The following is a 10,436-nucleotide window of genomic DNA, read 5'->3' as shown; positions in this document are numbered from 1 at the left end:
AGTCTTCATGCGTAGTCTAAACTCGAGGATTCAGAGCAGGAAAAGATAAATTTCTTTTGATAATATGATAATATGTTTTGATTATATGCCTTAACACTCTAAAAGTAATAATTTTTTGTCGAGTGGTCATGAAACGGGGTTAGAACATTCGCTCTAATCGTATCTCGGCCTAGTTCGAAATTGGTTCCGGTCCGCAAGAAAACCCTGCTGCCAGGAGTAGGATCAGTTTTCCTAACATATCTTCAGTAAAACCATGTACATAATATAAACGTTACACGTTTTGCCCCAACAGCAGAGAAGGTGATTAAATAATTAATTTGGAGCTTAACACATCGCCGCCGAAATGTAAACTGGGTTGGGGTAACAAAATATATATCCCAGAAGCCACATTTCTGTGTGCTGTTCGATACTAAAACACGACGTGCTTTGATCACCTATCAATCGTTTATTTTTTAGTAGTGAAAGCAAAATGCCAATACGTTTAGATTCGTGCACCAAAAGACACGGGGTTGTTTATTTGGTCACGTCTACTTGTGCTTAAGTACGCGAATCCACACACATATATATTCTGAGCATATTATAAGCTACGCTCTTTCAATGGCTGTATTACTATACAGCACATCGACAATGTTTAAGTGCTGCGTGCCCTTTCTGTGCATTGATAGTGTAATATTTTGAATAGTATAGCACACGCTCAATCTTATGACTTTTGCGATTGACATCCAAACATTCTACATCAAACACAGTCAAATGCGAATGGATCAGTCACTGAACTAAAATCTAAATGCAATTGACCTTACATGTTAGATACTTATACCATACACTATATGACATGTGAACGTAGGGTTCTTTCGATATATTTAAACAATTAAGAAACGTAAAGTTTACTCTTTAAATCCTCAATTTAAACTTCATTAGCTTTGGAACGTTAAAACACACAACGCCCGAATAGTTCGAAGTGCATCTCTTGGCCTGTATGAAGCATAACATGCGAGATTTGTTTACAATAGCCAAACGGATAAGGCTGTAGCGTTTTAATTTGAAGGGACAGGATTTCAGTATTGCTACTTTCTCTTCATAATTATTTTTTACTTATATTGCTTAAATTTGGACAATTTAAAACTGTATATTTATACATTTGAGAAAATTGATTTAAACAATATTTATATAGGTTTTCGTTTTAAGTGGTCAGATTTCCATTCGTAAGGTCTTATGTAGTCATGGCAGATCACATGTTCGTATCGTGAAGAGGCAATACATGTGATCGAATAAAATTTATGTTGAAGACTCCTCTTTCAAAACATGACATATACATCAGATAAACGAGCAACATAATTCATAAGTGGATGTTATGATAACAACTCCTATGCACTTAATAAGATATTAAGTGTTTCAAAGGCTCTTCACCTCATTACAATACAGTGGAATACGTTGTTAAAACTTAATAGTTTACTGTTCAAGTATCATTTCTTATTGACACACCGGCTGCATGGATTTTTAACCAAGCATTCGAGTGGGTTGTGAAAATCAACATTTGTAATATCCGGTATATGCACATTAACAACAACTACTCGCACACAAACACACGCGCGCTCGCACGCACATAAGCACGCACGCACCGACAAACACACGCGCAAGCACGCACGCTCGCTCGCACGCACGCACTTACACACACGCACACGCATGCACTCACGCACACACAGTGGCACAGTGTATCTACCGCCGGATCCCAACAATGTATTTCCACCATAAGGCGGTCTGGGTTCACCGACATTAACCCATATATGCCTAGCGTCTTGAAAAAAGGCCTTGGCAAAAAGCGTTGACCCAGATGAGACGCCGCATAATGCGGCGTCTCATCAGGATCTGCGCTGTTTGCTTTTAGGCATTTCTGTAAGAAATATTATAACTATGGAAATAAATATACTAGACATCCCTAATTTTGAAAATTAATTGATAAATTTAGAAGTATTTGAGAGTCCACTAGACATAAATGGGTTAATCGGGCGGGTCTGTTCCTTACAACTGCACACACGCTGCTGAAAGATAACATAGGCCTTGTAGACACATTTCCTTCAAAGTCAGACCTAATGCGTTCATTTACGTATGAAAATGATCAATATTATTCATTGTTTTGTTCGTGATAATGAGAACATAGAATAAAAGACTCAAAATAGTTGTAATAAACTATTTTTATTTCAGTCTGTTTTGCTGAAATTGTGTTTGTTGTCTAATTCAGCAGTGCGATAACTAGTGGTGAAAATGCAAACGTGCTCGGTATGGCATACTAATATTTAAAATTGGAAATGAGCCAAACTTAACTGAGTCTGCTGTAAAAGTTCATGCAACGGGCGATAACGAATCAGTTAACTGTCAAGTTTACGGCTGACTTGTCGTTCATACCTATGGAAACACGTCATTCCAGTGATCGCATGAATCAACGACAATGGTGGCTTTCAGTTGAATACCTATTTCTTGAACATTTAAGATATAGTTCAGAAAAGAAAAAAACACTACTGTTCCTAGTCTGTTCCTTAGGACGACATTCTTAAACTCGTGTTTAAATTATTTTAAACATAACTCATTAAACTAATATCGCACACGATAGATGATTGACCCCTGATGGTGATTTTACCAACGATGATAATTTTATCCCAAAGGATAATTTTACCCCAAATGAGGATTTTACCCCAAAGGATGATTTTATTCCTGATGACGATTTTACCCATGATGATGATTTTACTCCGATGATGATTTTACCCACCATGATAATTTTACCACCGATGATGATTTTATCCCCGATGATGATTTTGCCACCGATGATGATTTTACCCCCGATGATGGTTTTACACCTGATGATGATTTTACCCCCGATGACGATTTTACAACCGATGATGATTTTACCCATGATGATGATCTTACCCATAATGATTATCGTACCCCCGATGATGATTTTACCCCGATCATGAATTTACAAAAGATGATTTTACCCCGATGATGATTTTAATCGTAATGAAGATTTTACCCCTGATGATGATTTTACCCATGATGATGATTAACCCCCGATGATGATTTAACCCATGATAATTTATTTACCCATGATGATGATTTTACCACCGATGATGATGTAACCCAAGATGATGATTTTACTCCCGCTGATGATTTTAGCCCCGATGATGATTTTATCCCCGACGCTGATTCTAATCCTGATGATGATGCAACACCTGATGATGTTTCTACCCATAATTATGATTTTACCCACGATTATGATTTTACCTCGCTGATAATTTTACCCCCCCCCCCCGATGATGATTTAACCCGCGATAATGATTTACCCCCCATGATGATTGTACCCCTGATGATGATTTCAATCATGAAGATGTTTTTCCCAAATAATGATTTACCCATGATGATGATTTAACCCCCGATGATAATTTTACCCACGATGGTGATTTATTCCAAGATGATGAAATTGACTCCAGATGAAGATTTTACCCTCGTTGATGATTTTACCCATGATGATGATTTTACCCCCCCCCCCGATGATGATTTTACCCCCGATGATGATTCTGCAACTGATGATGATTTAACCCATCATGATGCTTTTACCCCGATAATAATTTGACACATAAAGATGATTTTATCCGCGATGAAGATATAACCCCCGATGATGATTTTTCCCATGATTATGATTTTACCCCCGAAGATGATTTTACCCATGATGAAGATTTTACCCCCAATGATGATTTTTACCCCTGGTGATGATGTATTCCCTGTTTGCGATTTTACCCATGATGATGATTTTACTCCAGATGATAATTTTATCCATGATGATGTTTTTACCCGCGAAGAAGATTTACCCCCGATGATGATTTTGCAACTGATGATGGTTTAACCAATCATGATGCTTTTACGCCCGATAATGATTTTACACATGAAGATGATTTAACCCCCGATTCAGACACCTACTCCGAGAGATAATCGCGACCATAGGCTCCTATTATGGGGTAACGGGGCCAATACGGGCAAGTTAGCGTACCTTCGGCGACACTTTCACCGGAAGCGATGGCACTGAGACGCCATATTGGACTTTTGGCATGCGTGACCCATCGGGCCGAACAAGTCTGCCAAGTTTCGTCGCTATCAGACACCTACTCCGAGAGATAATCGCGACCATAGGCTCCTATTATGGGGTAACGGGGCCAATACGGGCCAGTTAGCGTACCTTCGGCGACACTTTCACCGGAAGCGATGGCACTGAGACGCCATATTGGACTTTTGGCATGCGTGACCCATCGGGCCGAACAAGTCTGCCAAGTTTCGTCGCTATCAGACACCTACTCCGAGAGATAATCGCGACCATAGGCTCCTATTATGGGGTAACGGGGCCAATACGGGCCAGTAAGCGTACCTTCGGCGACACTTTCACCGGAAGCGATGGCACTGAGACGCCATATTGGACTTTTGGCATGCGTGACCCATCGGGCCGAACAAGTCTGCCAAGTTTCGTCGCTATCAGACACCTACCCCATCCACCCATCTGTACATGTAGTCTTGGGATATTGTGTATGTGCACAAATGTATGCAATATATGCATAACAAAACGTGTAATTATGCAGTGTTCACATCATTGCTGATAATGTGTATTTGAAACATTAAAACAGCACCTCTTCAGAAATATTTACTATGTTCAACTTTATATAAGCTTTTGTAGCTTTTGATTAAACAAATTTTTTAATATTTAACATGACATAAAAATACATTAATATATTCACTATAATATTTTTTTTAAAGGGGTAGCTTTGTGCGAAATTGTAAAAAAATGGGCATCTGCACATGAGAAGTATCCATTTTATAAAAGTCCCATAAGCATTTTATGTGTGTTGATATAAACTTTATGAAGTCACATATGCTTACTAAAGCTTTTGATATTGTTGCAAACCATTAACTCAAAGTTTTATTGTTGGAATGCTGATTTTATTTCACGTGATTTTATGTGACACTTTGTTACCTTAACTTTGATTTACCTTAAGTTTGATTATTTCCTGCCCAAAAATTTATGACAATTTTTTTATCAGCATCCTAGAAATCCATCTATTTAAATAAACACTATCATTTTTTTGTACAAATAAGAACAATGTGAATAGAAATATTAAGTTACCATTTTTAATAATTTCTCTCGTCAGAAGCAAAAAGAAAATGGCTTTTGCAATCAGCATTAAACCAGAACAGACTGCGAGTAACTCGCAGTCTTTTCAGGTTTTATGCTGTTTGCTGCTCCTTAGTCACTAAGGGGTGGGAAATGAAACCTTTAAAACTGTAATCTAGTACCAAAGGTCTTTAACTTTATTCAACTTTCTATGGGACTACAAATGTGTCAAAATACATATCTAAGTGCTAGAAGGTTAAGAGAGGTAGGAGATGCATAAAGCCAAAAAGAGATCATGTGAATAATTTTAGCTTCTTCCTTCAAGTACTTTATGATTCCCTCATTTGTGGGGTGTTTTCTTTTGTTACCACATTTCAGTATGGGTAATGGTTTAGACAAATTCATAGAGCCTTTTCTTAGTAAGATGATAAAGCAATGAGTTATTTTAGACGTTGGGCATATTTTACCTATTTGAAAGTGAAGGCATGTTAAGTTGTTGTTGTGTCATTTCAGCTTTGTTCATTTCTCAACCATTGTGCCATTCATCATATAAACATTAAAAGACAGAAAAAATCGACTGATGTCTAGTACTATAACATTTGTTTTCATTGCTACTTCATAAACAAATTGTTAAAATATTTCTCTAGGCATATTGTAAATGCTTACAGCAATGTTTTTAGAAAATATTTTCTTGATTGTACATGATTTGCCTATCATGCATCTCATTTCATTTGCATAAAGCCAGCTATTGTTAGCCTGTGATTTTGTGACTTTTGTACTTGAAGAATTTGTTGTTATATCATAGTTGTTTATTTTCTCTATTTTGGTTATTTTTTTCAAATTTTAGCAAACTAGTTTACAATTCAAGTTCTAGTCTAAAAAGTATGTTCAAATAAATGTAAAATGTACTTGTGTTTTAGTAGTCTTTTAACTGACTTTTACAATTTTGTTATAATTATGTATTCGTAGAACTATACAACATTTAACAATATTCAGTCAATTCAACTCAACTCAGTTTATTGTGTTGAGGTAATATATTAAAATACAATGTATTCAGTAGTAATCAGATATCATTCACATGCTCCTAGTTTAGTTCTGATGCAAGTACATGTAGTTATAATAACAATCGTAACACCATAAGCTAATTTACTCCAGTTTGCCACTTGTTCTTTTGTTTTCAGTCTCAATGAGTGAAAGATTTATCCAATTAATAATGATAATTCAGGTTTGCATTTATTGTTGATATTTTAAAAATATTTCTAATTCGATTGACATTTCGAGTCTGAATACAGAAAATGTACATGATTCTGATGTAAATATCGATGAACTGGATATGGATTTTACAGTAGATGAAGTGGAAAAAACAATACTATCACTCAAAACAAATAAAAGTTGCGATCTTGATGGAAATGTTTGCGACTTTATTATAGGCGCAAAACATTTTATTGCACCTTATCTTGTGGTCATATTTAACTACATTTTTACTAACGGTACCTATCCTGACGCATGGGCCAAGGGTGTAATTGTCCCTATTCACAAAAAGGGCGATACTAAAAATCCTTCGAATTATCGGGGTATAACTTTAATCAATATTACTGCTAAATTGTTTTCTATGCTGCTCAGAAATCGAATTAATAAATGGTGTGAAAATAACAAAAAACTTAATGACTCAAATTTGGCTTCAGGGACAACCATAGTACAACTGACTGCATTTTTATCTTGCATTTAATTATCCAAAAAGTTTTAGCATCCAGAAACAAATTGTTCTGTGCTTTTATAGATTATGAAAAGGCTTTCGATACTGTAAACCACGATATATTATGGGTAAAACTGGTGCAATCAGGCCTGAGCTGTAAGATTATGAACATTATTAAGTCAATCTATTCAAACATAAAAGCATGTGTCCGTTCAAGCTCGACCATGAACTTTTCAGAGTTTTTTGACATATCAATAGGATTAAAACAAGGTGAGCCACTCTCACCTCTTTTATTTTTACTTTTCATTAATGATATCACTGATTATATTGATATGGTAAATCTATCAGACAAAGATATTGAACAGTTATCATTGTATCTTCTGTTATTTGCTGACGACATCGCACTGTTTACCACTAATCCGATAAGTCTTCAAGCACAACTTGATAGTATATCGCAATACTCCACATCATGTGGATTAAAAATTAATATTAACAAAACTAAAGTATGTATCTTTGAAACGCGTAAGAGCCATCATAATTATCAGTGGACTATAAATGAACAAATCATTGAAATTGTTGACAGTTTTTGCTACTTAGGTGTAAAATTGTATTATACAGGTAATATGCGATATGCTGTCAAAGCTCTCTCTGATCAAGCCCTGAAAGCTTATCATAATCTTTTGTGCTTATTTAATAATGTTAAAATGGATGTTAAGACCAAATTATATCTATTTGATTGTATGATTCTACCTATTCTGCTGTACGGCTCAGAAGTATGGGGAATATATAACTTTAAGGAAATTGATGCCTTACATTTTAAATTTTTGAAAATAATTCTTGGTGTAAAACAATCAACACCAAATATGGCTGTACTAGGTGAAACCGGCAAATATCCATTAGCAGTGTTGTGTAAAGAAAGAGCTCTTAAATTTTATATAAAAATAATGAATAAGACAGATTCCATTATGTATTGAGTGTTCACAAATCAAAGAAATATTAATACGTTTTGCTGGTTTAAAGCATGCAAATCCTACTTTGATTATCTGGGGAATGGTGATCTTTTTGAAAATTCTTATATCAGCATTAATTTTGCCTCAGTGAGACAACGGATCCGTGACCAGTTTCAACAAACATGGTTAGAATCCATTTCAAATATGCCTAAGTTATCTTACTACTGTAAATTTAAAAGAACTTTTGAATATGAGGACTATTTAGACTGTGTGTCACACGAAAAATCAAGAATATCACTTACAAGACTTCGTCTGAGCTCTCATAATCTTGAAATCGAAACGGGAAGATACAGAAATGTAGATCGCAATAATAGAGTGTGTAGATTATGTTCACTAAACACTATTGAATCCGAATACCATTTCTTGCTATGTTGTACAGCTTTTACTAACATTAGGAAAAAAAACCTAGTAAATACTTCCTGGCCGTCTATGAATATGTTTATTAATTTCATGTCATCTAGATCTAAACGAAAAATCAGAAGCGTTGCTAAATATTGTTATAATGCTTCGATTTTTCGTGATGCTATGCTTGCTGTGTGAACTCTGAATATACCTATTTGATGTATATATTTATATTTTGATGTTTAAAATAGTCATATAATATGTGGGTTTATGTATTTATGTATGTATGACTGTGTGTATATATATGATATTTTTCTGTGTGTCTTGGCCATAATCTTTATATTTTTTGTAAATGGCGCAATGCAATGCTTTTGCCGTTTTTGCCAATAAACGAAACGAAACGTTAATATCTTTATTTGTTTGATCAACAACAATTAATATAATAGTATCATTTTTGTATTAATTCAGGTTCTTTTGAGGAAGTGCTTGCAATCTTAAAAACAGGTTGCATTTTTCAAATTTTGATAGATTAGTTCTGTATGATGTTGGGTTTGAAAAAAGTACAAAGTTTTAAAAAAAGTGGAATACTTTGTAAAAGATTCAAGAAGTGGTGGTCAGTATTCATTTTTTGAGTGTGATATCAGATTAAATATGATGACGGCACAGTGGTCGATAGGGAATGTATGTATGGTGTCTCTTCTCGTCTGTTTTAAATGAACAGCTAAGCCAGAAGACTAGGTTAGTGCTTGATGTTTCTCCCTTTGTTGCCCCTCTGAAAGTTTAAGCAGTGAATGCTCGTAGCTAGAATATGATATTTTTTTAGAAGTGCAATTACAAAGAAATAGATTCTGTAGCGATTTTGTGTTCAAATCTTGTTAATTAACATGTCAAGGAAATACTTAGTGAATACAGAAGGATAATGAATGTAACACAATGGTTACTTAATGTATAATACCAAAATTAATACTTGATTTAATATAAAGATGAATTTTTTTACTACAAATTAAAATAGTTTTAATGACATTTGCCGAAATAAATAAAGGCAATTTTATAGGTAAGCTATTTTTATTTTGAAGGTCATAGCCATATCTAGCTTCTTAGATAGTTGCTTTGATTATTTAGCTATGTATATATATTTTTCAGATTTTATTTTAACAAACCTATCCTGCATTAAACACTTATTTAGTTGTCTTTTGAAGTAATGTTTAAAATCCTTATTTACAAAACCCTCAAAAGGTGTAAAATAAATAAAGTAAAATGAAATAAAGTTAAACCATTTGTATTTTCCTTATTTCTTGGCTATTACATTCTAGGACATGTTAACCCATTTATGCCTAGTGGACTGTCCCATCCTTCTAAATTGGATCAATTTATTTCCAAAATTAGGGATGTCTAGTATATTTATTTCTGTATTTAGAATATTTCTGACAGAAATTCTTTTAAGCAAACAGCACAGACCCTGCGGCGTCTCATCTGGGTCTACGCTGTTTGCCAATGCCTTTTTTCTACACGCATGTGAAACCTTAATGCAATCTGTAGTAGATTTTCGTCTTTAAAATAGAACAACACATAGCTTATATTAGCTAAGATTGCTTATTAAATTTTTAGTCGGGTTAAGTGAACTCCATAACTTGGACTAAAATACTGTTTTGTACGTTCAAATATTAAAAAAGGATCACTGTAAAATGTATCCAGTACTTACTGGTAGTTCTTTATTATTTGTATGCCCCCGAATGAGGTCATATACTGATCAGACTGTCCGTCCGTCCGTCTGTCCGTCACACTTTGCTTTTAGGTTTCAAAAAATTCTCATAACTTCTATGTCGCTTCAGATAGCAATTTCATATTTGGCACGCATGTTTATATGGACAAGGCCTTTCCATTCGCACACAAAGTTTGATCCCTGTGACATTGACCTTGAACTTAGGGTCCGCGTTTAGGTTTTGAAATCTGTTTACGTTTCGAAAAAAGCTCAACTTCTATCAAGCGTTTATAGGGGGCATAAGTCATCCTATGGTGACAGCTCTCGTTTGTTATTGAAATGACATCTACAAGATCAAAAGATCTGACAAGGCTAATGGGACTCCTTCAGAAAACTCGAGGAGCAAAAGGGCGAATTGTTGACTTCTACACAAAAAATGACACAGCCTCAATGACCAGCACGAGAGCGCCATGCGGGCCAAGGGGAGAGAACTGGAGATGCTATAACAGAAACATACAGAGGTTCAGTCATCGCTGG

Source organism: Dreissena polymorpha, chromosome 1 (genome assembly GCF_020536995.1).
Source record: "Dreissena polymorpha isolate Duluth1 chromosome 1, UMN_Dpol_1.0, whole genome shotgun sequence".
Taxonomy (NCBI): Eukaryota; Metazoa; Mollusca; class Bivalvia; order Myida; family Dreissenidae; genus Dreissena; species Dreissena polymorpha.
The sequence above is the reverse complement of the archived record's forward strand: the minus strand, read 5'-3'. Positions refer to the sequence as shown.